This window comes from Esox lucius, chromosome 10 (assembly GCF_011004845.1).
Source record: "Esox lucius isolate fEsoLuc1 chromosome 10, fEsoLuc1.pri, whole genome shotgun sequence".
In the NCBI taxonomy this organism is placed as follows: Eukaryota; Metazoa; Chordata; class Actinopteri; order Esociformes; family Esocidae; genus Esox; species Esox lucius.
The window spans coordinates 4,392,639-4,406,595 of NC_047578.1; positions in this window are offsets into that span (position 1 = coordinate 4,392,639).

Below are 13,957 nucleotides of genomic sequence, written 5' to 3' on the forward strand. Positions count from 1 at the left end.
TAATAACCAGCCATACCTAAAAACCGGCACAACTCCCAACTGGCTGTAGGGACAGGAAAAGCTGTTATAGCGGAGATGTTTGCTGCCATAGGAGGCACTTGCCCCTCACCCAAACATTTTCCCCAGATTGGTAACCATGGGTTTGCCAAACACTCATTTGGCTTTAAAGTTAACAAAGCATTAGCCGATTGATCAAACACACGAAAAAAGGCCTGCCCAAGTAGAAAAATTAATGACAGTGTCATCCAAGGAAGCACAACATTCAGGGACATCAGGCCATCAAAGTGTATTCCAGGGAACTGTCGGGGGTCACGGAAGAAGAAATCTCTGATACACAAGGGGTTGTCAGAACCTGCCCATAACCTTCAAGCAAGTCACACTTAGTTATACGCAGCAGAACTGATCGTGTCAGTACAATCAATACCGGGAAATGGAAAACCACCGTGACCAGACTCACTTTCCTGTAACCAGTAGAATCAGGTACCATCAGGTTTGGGCATTAATGGGCACAGGGACCATAACTGTGGTTTGATCATTTGTTTTCTTGCAGGTTGGCAACCTCCTCTTTTATCACTGCCATCTTTCATCACCTCTCTGTCACCTTCACTACATGCACATGGTTGGTTAGTAATTATGAAGATTTAGTAGTGACTATAAAACTATAAAAAAGGTTGTGAAAAAAATTACATAAACGGGGTTAGCGTATTCTGTTTTGCCGATGCAACACTTGGTTTTTGTCACACTTTTTTTAAAAGACATCATCTCATTTCAGCAGACGTGCTTTTTGGTACAGAAAGAAAATATTGGGGGGGGGGGGGGGGGGGGGGACAAACATTCGAATGAACACTTAGAAAACAGCTGTTGCCACCTCGTGGCACAATTGAAAACAGAAACCACAATTCAGTATTCCACCATCAACCCAGAATGTGGGTTGGAATGGGATTTGGAGACCGCTGCTTGTCAGTCATTTGGCTCAAAGTGGTGAACATGTTAAGGACCACTGGTGCATCCTGAGGAGTTCCGAAATGACAGCGCCTCTAGGCAGGTGAAGTTCATTGGACCCAGTAATGACTAAACATTTCAGAGTTTAAAAAGTCTAGAGGTGGTAAAAACAAAAGAGAAAGACATTAAACGAACAGGTCAGAGATGCAGGTACCAACAACTGTGACTTAAAGCCAGCGATAAAAGCTGCTGTTAAGGTCTTACATGAGGGCATTTCTAATCCACAAAAAATTTGCTGGATGAAATATGATACAGAAAACCTGCTCAACTTGTAACTAGATCTTTTAGAAAATCCCACTGTGCTTATGTCTCTTCTCAAAAGAGGAAAGGAGTGTCTCTGGTCTAAAACTCATCATGATCTACCAGAAATAGGCACATTCTTTCTATACCCCCTGATCTTCCCTTTGTGCATGTTATTTCTCTGCTCTTGCGAAAAACTTTATAGATCTGGTTTCTATAAAAGCCCAAAGTTACTCTTGTTTAATTCTAGGAGATCACATTTTCACTGTTTTTCAACCAAAGTATTCCAATTTGTCAATAACCACCTGCATTTAATTTTGTTTTGTAATTTTGATGGTCTCCTATCCTGGTCTGGGTATTACCATGATCATCTAGCTGTTATGTTCCCTTTCCCTCAAAATGTTTAATAAAGTGTGACAAGTTGTAGTTTAGAAGTTGTAGTCTCTTCCTTCTGTCTTTTGATTTTTTTATGAAGAACTAATTCACAGCTACGTCCTAGGACTGTTTTTCCACATGTTGTGATGCCAAGGTGGCCTAGTGCTTATCTGACTGTTGTCCTAAAGCTTCCAGGTTCCAATCCCCAACCGTCAAGGTGAAATCTATGCAGTTTAGTCCCTGTGCAAGACTATTAGCCCTAACTGCTTCTCTCCTCTGTCGGTAAGGTTACCCCCAGGTTGGTGCAGTAAAACAGAAGTTTCTATATCGACTCGCCTGGTTAAATAACAGCAACATTAATTAATTTGTACTATTAATTAAACATTAATTTAATTAATACCATAAACAAGATAAAAGTCACCATGCCGTGCCGTAACCTTTCCACGATGCGGGAGGTCTACTTCCTCCCTAAACTAATTCAGAAAAGAACATGGTAGTCTTGTCATCAAGACCAAGGAAGTTATGAAAACATTGTTATCATTGTTACTGTTCAAATAACTTTCCACACACAAAGGTCTAGACACTCTCACATCTACCGCACCCTCTCTCTATGTCAATCACACAAACTTGCACGCGTGCGCACACGCAAACACAAACCCGTATATACTGCCTACCATCCTCTGAAAAAGATATAATATGGGTATTGTTACGTACCCACATCGGGTGTAGCCCACTGAGGTGGAGACCCAAATGCCCATGGCATCACAAAACAGGAAGTGCAGAGACAAAGGCTTACGGTACAAGCGTCCATGAAATGAAAATAAACAAACAGAAAAGGGACCAGGCAAGCCTAGTTCAGCCGGCCTGCGAGCCTGGGTCTCCCCATGTGAGTGGCTGTGTCTTTAACCACTACGCCTCAGAGCTACACGCTTGCTTATAGCGTCTCGATATAGTGTCTGGAAATTATATAGTTAACATCACGCCAAGTTAGAATATTTTGCTAGACACCATTAAGCCTTGTAAGGTTTATATTTTTCACTTTGAAGATTTCAGTTTGTTTTTCAACTGAATTGTTCACATTATAGGTCACATAAAGTGGAAAATGTTCTGACATGATTTCTCTTTGTCTCATTCTTTTACATCACAAAAACCTTGGCATTTTCACAGGGGTGTGTAGACTTTTTACATCCACTGTACACACACTGTTTGAATTTCCATTTTTATTTTCATGACTGGCCAGTAGGGGGAAGCACCAGCCAGTTAAATAGGTTCACAGAATGGAGACAGAGAAAAGACCAGGGCACAGGGATCAGAACATAACTCCACCACCATAGTACAGGGGGTTAGGCATCACAGAATAAATCCCATTAGGTCCATTGCATATCTAATAAACATTCCTTGTTTGTATTTTTCACAGTACAGCTGTTTAATCACACAGTACAGCTGTTTAATGCTGTGTCTCTGAATATTATATTGCCTACATTTTAAGACACAGTTGCCTGCATTTAATTATTTAGTTTTTACAGTATTTCAACATCATCTGCTCATTGCAGAAACCAGTGAGCACACCTGGACTAAAATAACATTGTTACTGTTTCTAGCTGACAACTGCAAAATACAAATTCACTAAAGTATGACAGGCATTGTTTTCCACATGTGTCACTTGAATGTTTACCACATATCTTGACTGAGACATTCCACCATGAATGCTATGCAGACCCATAACGCTATAGAAAAGGCTCAGTCAAATAGAAACAGAAAAAGCCCTGTCTCTTTGGATAGATTCATGGGTCACATAAATAGCAACAATGTTGCAATCTTACTGACAAGGAATGTCTCAGAATGTATTGATAAAGTAAAATCAACGGGCATATGCTTTTATTCAGAACGACAAGTGGGTGAGGAAACAATTTGCCTCATTAGTCGAAAGGGTTGCTTAAAACCACAGAAACAGATAGCGGAGACGGCCAAGAGCGAATGTCTCTTGCTGAGTGACTGACTGACTGAAGAGTCCGCCTTGTTAAATAGCGTAGTGGTTAGAGAAGCGGACCTGTAAACTTCGGGTCCCATGTTCGTAGCTCCTTACAGCCAAAGTTAATTACGCATTATGAATTATTCCGTAAATATGAAAACTTCGATGGCTAAAACCTTCAGTGTCTACATTATATTAAGCCTGAAATAAAACAGTTTATGGTGATATTGTGACTGTTTCTGGTGGATTTTCGAAGTATGCATCCGTGCATGTGTTTTGGGTCAGGATAGACAAACACATTTGCTGGCTACAACATACAGTAGTCACGTTATAGTGAGCCTTAACTAAAACTGTATACAGTTTTATTGCGACTGTTTCTGGCATGGAAAAGTTCATCTTTTGTTTCGCTAGCAATTGCTCGATTCTTATAATTATTCATAGGACATTAGTAGATACTAATAAGCCTATTACTGGCTAATAAGCTGTTAAAACGGCCAGTGGCAAAAGCCATACAGTTCAAAGACGCTATTTGTGGTGGAGGTGAACTTAATAAGAAACGTTAGTCAATTTAACACAATGCTCAATGCTGTCTAGCGACTGCTGAAACATGTAATTCTGTGACGTGATGGTTAAAGACAGTGTCTCTCATGTGGAAGACCTAATGTCGAATCTATTGAGAGCAACGATGTTTATTAATTTTATTTGTGGGCTGCAATAAAACTGTTTTGCGGCTATTCAGTATTGCGACTATTCTGGTACGTTCCACGATTCTCTCATCTTTTCACTTGATGAAAAACTTAGTTATCGTCATCTTTATTGATAGTTATTGTATCAATGTAATTCACGAATGAACGAAAAAGGTTTGTTGTTGTAGCATAAAATCAAACAATATGTTCTTATGCCATGAAATGCAATAGCTTTGGCAGACTCGCTAGCAATTGCTCAATTCTTATGACTATTCCAGTAAGTTAGTGGATACTGGTAAAGCCTATTACTGGCTAATACGCTATTAAAATGGCCAGTGGCAAACGCCATACAGTTCATAGATGCTATTTGTGGTGGAGTTTAACTGTCAGTTTAACTGTATCAATATCATTCAAGAATGGCCAATTAGCTGTTAAAACGGCCAGTGGCAAAAGAGGATTTGTTCAGCATAGACACAAGTGGATATACTGACACCATGCTTAGTGGTGTAGTGATTAACGACACCGCCTTCCATGTGGAGCCGAGTCAGAGCCGAGTTGAACTGGTACCATGCAGTGGAAAAGCGCCATATGTAACAAAACATCAGAGGCAGATACCCACGACGGTCAGGAGACTCAGCGGCAGAGGCCCACAACAGTCAGGACACTAAGCTGCAGGCAGTCGGCATCCGCCCGACAAAGACATTCACGGCTGCCGGTTTCCACTCGGACACACAAGGAAATAAAATAACAGCAAGGCCATAAATACTAGTGAATAGGGGACACATTCAATCACAAACAAATACATAAGGATCTGAAAGAAACGTTTAATCGTGATGAGCATCAAGATTCCATCCAGTGGAGTGGCAGCCCGTGCATCAAGTAAGGCAACCCCTTCCTTTCTTTACCAAGTCATTATTTATCTGAAACAAAATACCAATATACAAAAGTCACAGCTGCTTTGAATTCCTTTTGAAAGTGCTGCAAATAGGTTCACATGGACAGATGATAGATATGCCATTGTCAAAGGTTCCGCGTAGCACCTTTCCCTCATGGTGTTTTCACGCTTCAGCTTGATGCTGGTTGCAGAAAAGCTTTCTTGCCACTTGCCAGCATATGACTAAACACTTTCAAAGAAAACTGTCGCAATAGGAATGAACAAACATTTGGGTATACGTAGTTTATATGTTGTTTAGGCAAAGAAGACAGGAAGAACGTTCCACTGCAAATAACCATGCCATGCATTCATTACATGTCAACTTGTGAAATGCTCCCTCAAACAACAATATTCAGTACCTGGCCTTGTGGAGAGAGAAAATTACGAGTAGCCAACTATCACTACTGACCGTTCATTTAATTTCTCTTGATCTACACTCAACCCATCAAGCAAAAATCTTCTGTGATTTTTGACTGTGACTTGAACTTTGAGGCCCATATCAGACAAATGATGAAAGAACAGCTTTTCACCATTTAAGGAACATAGTTCATAGTTCCTTAAAAGAACATAGTTCCTTAAAAGTGAAATGTCAGCCCATTTCTCTGCCAACACTGACAGACTGATGCATGCATTTATCGCCCCCAGACTCTACCCAAGAAAGTACTGGCAAACTGCAATTCATTCAAAATGCAGCAAACCAAGTAGAGAGAACAAATAACCCCTATTTTGAAGAGTACGTTGGCTGCCTGTGAATTTCATAATTGATTACAAAATGCCCCTGTTGATTTTTATCAATGAAAATGTTCCAAGCTTGCTCTGCTTCAAGCTGATATTTTGGAAATGTTTGGCAGCCAATCAGAGGCGCCCACAAGAAGACTTATTGTTGAAATAATTATCGCAATTATATTTCTGTTGTTAATTTGCTATAAAACTATTTTGTTGATATTCAAGTTACAAACATCTAGCTTTTTTTTATGATCCCATTTTGATTCCATGCATTTTTATGATCGGCCAACATGTCCAAACAAGTGCTAGATGTCAATAGGAATGTTGTATTCCTTTGCAAGCCAGTGCCTTGTGGGTAGCTGTGCAAAATTCTGGTTAAGTTCCCAGGATTTCCAGAAATCTTTGAGTAAAAAGTCAGTATAACATAAACAATTTTGAGTAATTGGGAACATTTCTCTGACTTTGAGATACCCTATGTAGAAACATTTGAGTAAGCGATAGATTAGGGTTTACAGTGTGTAGTGGTTAACGACACTGCCTTCCATGTGGAGCCGAGTCAGAGCCGAGTCAGAGCCGAGTCGAGCTGATACCATGCAGTGGAAAAGCGCCATATGTAACAAAACATCAGAGGCAGATACCCACGACGGTCAGGAGACTCAGCGGCAGAGCCCCACAACAGTCAGGACACTAAGCAGACATGCACGGCTGCCGGTTTCCACTCAGACACAAAATCAGACAAAATAACAGCAAGGCCATAAATAATAGTGAATAGGGGACAAATAGCCACATTCAATCACAAACAAATATATAAGGATCTGAAAGAAACGTTTAATCGTGATGAGCATCATGATTCCATCCAGTGGAGTGGGAGCCCGTGCATCAAGTAAGGCAATCCCTTCTCTTCATCACAGAGTCATTATTTATCTGAAACAAAATACCAATATACAAAAGTCACAGCCGCTTTGAATTCCTCCACAAGTGCTGCAAATAGGTTCACATGGACAGATGATAGATATGCCATTGTCAAAGGTTCCACGTAGGACCAGACACTTTCAAACAAAACAAGGGCTTTAACTTGACTTGAATGTATTTTGGTAAACAGACAAAATAACAAAACTTGTGTCCGTGTCCAATTATTTCCATACCTAAATGCAAATAAGTTAACAAAATGATTGAACGAAATTTGCTTGATGACAGGAATGGATTTTTTAGCACAAATTCATGCACATTCACTATTTTTGTTCCTGTCCTCATTTACTTTCTAACATTTTCACTTAGGGATGTACTCACTTTTGTTGCCAGTGGTTTAGACAATAATGGCTGTGTGTTGAGTTATTTTGAGGGGACAGCAAATGTACACTGTTATATAAGCTGTACACTCACTACTTTACATTGTAGCAAATTGTCATTTCTTCAGTGTTGTCACAAGAAAATATATAATCAAATATTTACAAAAATTTGAGGGGAGTACTCACTTTTGTGAGATACTGTATATGAGTGTCTATATTAATGGTCATCTGGTTTCCATTGGTACAGAAATAGAACAAGGCAGTTTGGCAGTGTTGAGTGATAGATTGATGGTGGCCTGTCATGGCACAAAATCTAAAATCTATCAATGTAGAGTTTTAAACTACTTCTAAAGAAACTACACAACAGATATTATTATGGATAAGGTGTTGCATTCTGACAATCTTATTGCTGGGGAAGACCAAATTAAGAGCTAAAATACAATTAGTTTCTGAGAATTGTATGAAATATTAATATTATCTGCTTCTATATATCAGTTGGGAAATCAGGTAGCAGTGGTAGGATTTTTGTGGCTGGCTCGCTGTCATGTGAGAGAAAGCTAAGCATTTCTCTCACATGACTTGAAGCATTAGTGGATTCATGGAAAATTAGGAAGTGTACAAACCGTGTGGGATCCTCAAAAGGACCGCATGATATTTTAATTCAGCCAGTTCACAATTGGCAGTCTAGAAACAGGTTTCAAAACAGACATAACTGGTTCATAAATATTCTATAGATTAAAAGCGATAAGGATCTAGAACTGGCTACCGGCTCAGAGACTTGAGTGAACTGAATTTTCAGCTTCAAATTTTTTTACCCGGTACACCTGAGGAAATGGTGTAGAAAAATACAAAGATAAGATACTGAACAGAAGATATTAACCGGGCATACATATCTAAATGTATTATTTAATTGATAGAAACATCATCAAGGGGAATTGTAAATACAGTATGTTTGTATTGTAGGTATTATTCATATTTCATATTCTTAGTAGTGTTAGTGATTTATTAGTGGTAGCAGCAGTTTTTATAATGTTTAGTTACCAGTAGTTACTACTTGTACATGTAATGTTAATGTACAAGTAATATTCGTAATAGTAATGTTATAGTTATTTCATGGTTGTTTTCATTAGACAGTTGCCATATTATTGTAAGTATCTACATATTTTCATTTTGACACAGACAACAAAACATTTGCATCTCAAGACATTTGACAAAATGTTTAATAAAACCAAGGCAGCAATTCAGACACTTGAGTTTATAGAGAAAATGTGTTATTATGTCATTATTTTAAAAGTATTATTAAAGCGTTCACCTGAGACAAACTCAAATCCAAACATTACACTTGTTGTTGAATGCACATTTTACATTTACCATACTCTTCTGGGCACTGGCAGATAACCTAAACAATGGAATTACAAAAATACACATATACTTATTGTAACTGTATACTAATGCGATAATACAATATCCTTATTGTAACAGTATAGTAATGCGATGACACATGTTGATACTGCCAGTTACATGTGTTTTGTTACATGATCATTTGAAGAGCACATGTGTTGAATTTCAAATGGGGATTTCAAACATCTCACTTGAATATGATTGCAGCCAAACCCTGGACCAAAATCAATTAACTTAAACACTATTGGAGCTACTTCTTAATTTGATCACCCTTTTGGTTGCAGTAATGTTGTCTTTGCACAGCAAAAGGTCCTGCCTTGCATATTCAAGTTTTACAGTTTTTCTGAATTGCTAAAACACTAAATCCCATTGTAAAAACTAAACTGGCAACTGCCAAAACTCTTTTATCAAATCAATCACACTGTTGTCAAAATCTTAAACACTTTTCATCTGTTTAGGACACAATTTGCGAATCTGAATCGCCCATTTACCAAAACTCTAAACACATTCTCAAACACAAAACACAACTTTGCAGTGTCATACACTTGTACCCAGAATGGTGCACACAGGCTACAGAAGTTAAACACAACTAACACACTGTTCTCATCCTTTACACACTACCACTCAAAATTGAAAACACATGTGTCCAATCAGTGCACACAATTAGAAAACAGTATTTCAGCCTGGTCAAATGCAAATGGCATGAGTTGATCCAACAATGGAGCAGAACAGAGGAAGAGGTGGAAGAGGAAGAGGAGTCTGTGTCAGAGGTGGTGGGCGAGGACAAAGACCAAGCAGATCAATAATTTCAAATGACATTCGAGCAACTGTCATAGATCATGTTCTGGTGCATGGCATGACTATGAGGGAGGCAGGGCAACGTGTGCAACCAAACCTAAGCAGCTTCTCAGTGGCTTCTAGAATCCGGACCTTCAGAGAAGAAAACAGGTAAAGTATACTTGTCTCAGAAAGGGGACAATGAGACATAACTTTTCCATGGCACTGTGTTTTTAAAACATTTACTGAATAAAATGTGTGTGTATGTGTATACTTCTAACTAAATGGGGTTCTTTTTACAGAATTGAAAGACGGCCTCATGAGGGTGGAAGGACACATGTTCTCACAACACCAGGAGACACTTATTGTGGATATGGTCCGTCAGAACAATGCAATTCGACTGCATGAAATACAGCAGCGGATTGTAGAAGACAACGTAGATTTCGAGGGAATAAATAGTGTGAGTCTGTCAACAATTGATTGTCTCCTGCAACGCAACAAGATAAGGATGAAACAAGTTTATCGGGTACCATTTGAGCGAAACAGTGAGAGAGTGAAAGAGCTACGATGTCAATATGTGCACGTAAGTAAACTCAGTACTAGAAAGTACTGTGTAGTTTGGGAAGCAGCACATGTATACATCTTACTGTGTCATTTATGGAACTAAATGTAGTTTTCACTGTGTACAGAGAATCTTTGAGCTTGACTCAATGGCTATGCCTCATGAATAAATTTTCATGGATGAAGCTGGATTCAATCTAGCCAAAAGGAGAAGAGGTCGCAACGTGATAGGTCAACGTGCCATTATTGAACTGCCTGGCCAGCGTGGTGGAAATGTAACCATCTGTGCTGCCATCAGCAGCTATGGGGTTCTCAACAGTCATGTTACTGTTGGGTCATACAACACCGAACTGCTACTAACATTCCTGGATGGTCTACGGGGTGCTCTGCTCGAGCAGAGGGAGCGCGAGCAGGCGGAGCGTCCCATGTATGTTGTCATTTGGGACAATGTGAGCTTTCACCGTGGTCCGAGAATACGCGACTGGTTTCAAAATGAGCAGCATTTTATTAATGTCTTTCTTCCACCATACTCTCCCTTCTTAAACCCTATCGAGGAGTTTTTCTCGGCAAGTGAGATGGAAAGTGTATGACCATAACCCTTACACACAGGAGAACCTAATTCAAGCAATGACTGGAGCATGTGGCGACATCAGCGTGGAATCTTGCCAGGGCTGGTTTCGGCATGCTAAAGGATTCTTTCCCCGTTGCCTTGCAAGGGAGAACATAGCATGTGACGTGGATGAAGTCCTGTGGCCTCACCCAGCAGAGAGGCGTGATCCTGAAGCAGAATAAATGCTGTAAACATGTCTTATTTATTTTTTTCTTTACATAACTTTTGTTTCTCTTTTCTGCTGCAGTTTTTTTAAAAGCTTCATTTTATTTATTTTTGTTTAAATCTGATTACAAGAATAAAAAATTTCCCGCTATCCCACAGTGTTTTGCATTTATTTATGTAGTGTGTAATGGTTGCTAAGTTGTGTTTGCACATTAGCTGGTTTTGTGTGGTTTTTGACGGTAGTGAGTGATTTTGATTAAAGTTAAAATGGTTTTGGGTCAAATGTTTGGTTTTGCAAGAGGAGTTAGAGGTTTTGTGAATGTAGCTTGAAAATTGGGTTTTGTGTTCACAGTTTAGAGAAAAGGAGAGCAGGTTTCAAGAAATGTGTCTTAACAATTCAGAAAAACTGTAACAAAGACGCTAAGTTTCAATATCCACGAATTCATTAAAACAACTTGTATTACCTGTTTCCAGAGGATTAACTGCTGTGTGTGAAACTCTTTCAATCTAAGATATGACATCTTGTCTCTGGCTGACAAGAGGAAGTATTTCAAATTGACTCCCCCCTATCCTAGGAATGCATGTGTTATGGAGCTGTCTGATGACTCCTTGTCAGTTTTGGCCCATTGCCACTGTTACGTTATGTGGAATTCACCTGCAATAAAAAGGACTCAAGGGACAGTCAAGTTTACAGGTCTTCAGGGTGATGTACCACATGTAAAGATGGAACTTGGTTTTACAGAGGATTTAGTCAATTAAATTTAACAGTTGCAGCACCTTCAGAGACATAACGTCATGGCTTTTCATTCCACAAGTAAGGATACACCTTTTAAAAATTTATAACATTGTAATAGTATTTAACTGTTTCTTCTGTGAAATATAGGCATTGAACTCCCAAAACATTTCAATAGCCAAAGCCAAAAAGTATATTGATTGATTTGATTAAAAAAGAGTACATTGCTGCAAGGCTCTCCTTAGATATCTGAGTCAATGTTAATGGAAGTTTCTTTAGCTGTGTTCGAATTTTACTTTTCCAAAAAATTTAAAGCAGAATTAAGAAAATAGATTGTGTATCCATTACATACAGGGAATTGTAAAATAAAAGCAGATTTTTTTTTTTATTTGCTTTCTCTTGCACTATGCGACAATATAGTCTTAAATTAACTGCAAATGTTATAAATGTTTATCTTTTGCATTGTTTAACATCACCTGCTTCACTACTCGCTCATACAAACAGTTCTTTGCACTTTATGTGGTGCCATTTTCATCCCTGAAAGGGCTTGAGTCAATTCCATTTCAATTCCACTCAATTCAGGTTAACTAAAATTCTATTTCCAAATATCTACAAGCCTTTAAATGAGGAAATACTGGAATTTGAATATAAATATTACTTTTATTGGATTTCATATAGTTTTTGTTCTGTCTTGAGATCATAACCACCTGGCAATCGCGTCGAAAGCCATTGTCATTATTTTAGGGTTTATTTCTGTCGGTAAACCTGAGGGGGTATTTCAGAAAGAAATCTCAACTAATTCAGGTTTCACTAAATTTATCCTGCTTCATTTAACCAAACGATGTGGTGTCAGTTGTTGGTTCCTTAATGGCTGGTTCTCGTTTCAATAATCAATTTACGTGAAATACAAACTGGTTCATCTGACAACTGGAATGTGACAGTTAAAGCATGTTCTCATGAAAAAGTGATAGACATCACAGAGTACATTTTAGTTGTTTCAAACTATTAGTTATGGAATACATTATTGTTACCAAATACAACGATTATGCAGATATTTTCCTCAAAGTTATCTGTATTCACTTTCTATCTTCTGCCAGGACCTTTTAGCTACCAGGGAGTTACAACTGCAGAATATGGGTTGTTGTAACCGGTGTAGTAGGTGCGTGAAATAAGGAGCCAACGCAGGGAGGTAGTTTCAATAGCAATAGATATATTAACAAAAGGGCACGCGTAACTCTCAGGCGCACAGGCGCAAAACAAGCGTGCAGACAGCTCAATGCAAACGTACACCGCACATAGAACAATAACACACGAAGACAGACAGAAACACAGGAACTATATATGCAATCTAATTAGGGAATGGACACCAGGTGTGTGCAATAACAAGACAGGACAGTGCCGTGGGAGGAGGAGCGGCGTGGCTAGAAGGCCGGTGATGACGCGCGCCGAACACCACGTCGGGAGGGGTGGCGCGCGTCCTCCATGCGCGTCCTCGTTACAGTTGTCATGAAAAGCACTTTATAAATGAATTAAAAAGTCTATCCAATATTGTCTATGAAATGAGCCTACTGTAAAATTGTTATTGTGACATAATGTAGGCTGCTGCAATTCAGACTATAGTCTTGACATTTAATATAATTAGCAATTCATAAAAGTACTCTATGAATTAAAACGTCATTATTAATATTCACCCATACATGTATAGGCCTATTTGAAGATTAAATGATGTCACGTCACTAGCAAAAGAACACAAAGCAATATACAGAGTTTGTATATTCAAAGCAAATCGTTGGGTTATACTATACATTTATTTACAGGTTGAGCAAGTCGGCTACATAAAGTTATCTTGATAAAAATAATTTGTAAATCACAGCATAGAATGCAGGCTCCGATGTCACTGGCTTTTTGTTTCATAGTGACAGGCCGTAGTGACACAATAGAACCTGATTGGAGGATAAGCTACAGATTTTATTCACTTGAACACGATAGGATCTACTTAACCTAGGAGGTAGCAAGTTTGGTTTAGAGCAGGGGTTCTCAAAGTCTACATTCAAAGGTCCAAATCTGAATTTTCATCAATGACAAAAGTCCGGAACTATTGGTAATTACAAAATTTGTTTTTAATAAACATGTATAACAAATTAACATTTTATGAAAAAAATAAGGTGCCTTTTGTATTCAAAATACATGGATAACAAGTGCAAAATTGGCAAAACAATTAAAGTGTCTGGATTTTTCTTAACAAAACACCACAAAAGTACCATGCATGGTGCAAAACACAGAGCAGTCTAATGTGAGAAATGGCACTGTCTGTCTCCCATCAGCTGCCGAAACCATGGCACAAAAGGTGTGCTTGCTAGACGGAGACACTGGCCTAAATGTTCATTAGTCAAGCTGCTGCGGTGTGAGTTCTTCACAGCATTCATTGCTGAGAATGCAGACTCACACCAATAGGTTGACCCAAACATGGTAAGAACACAGATGGC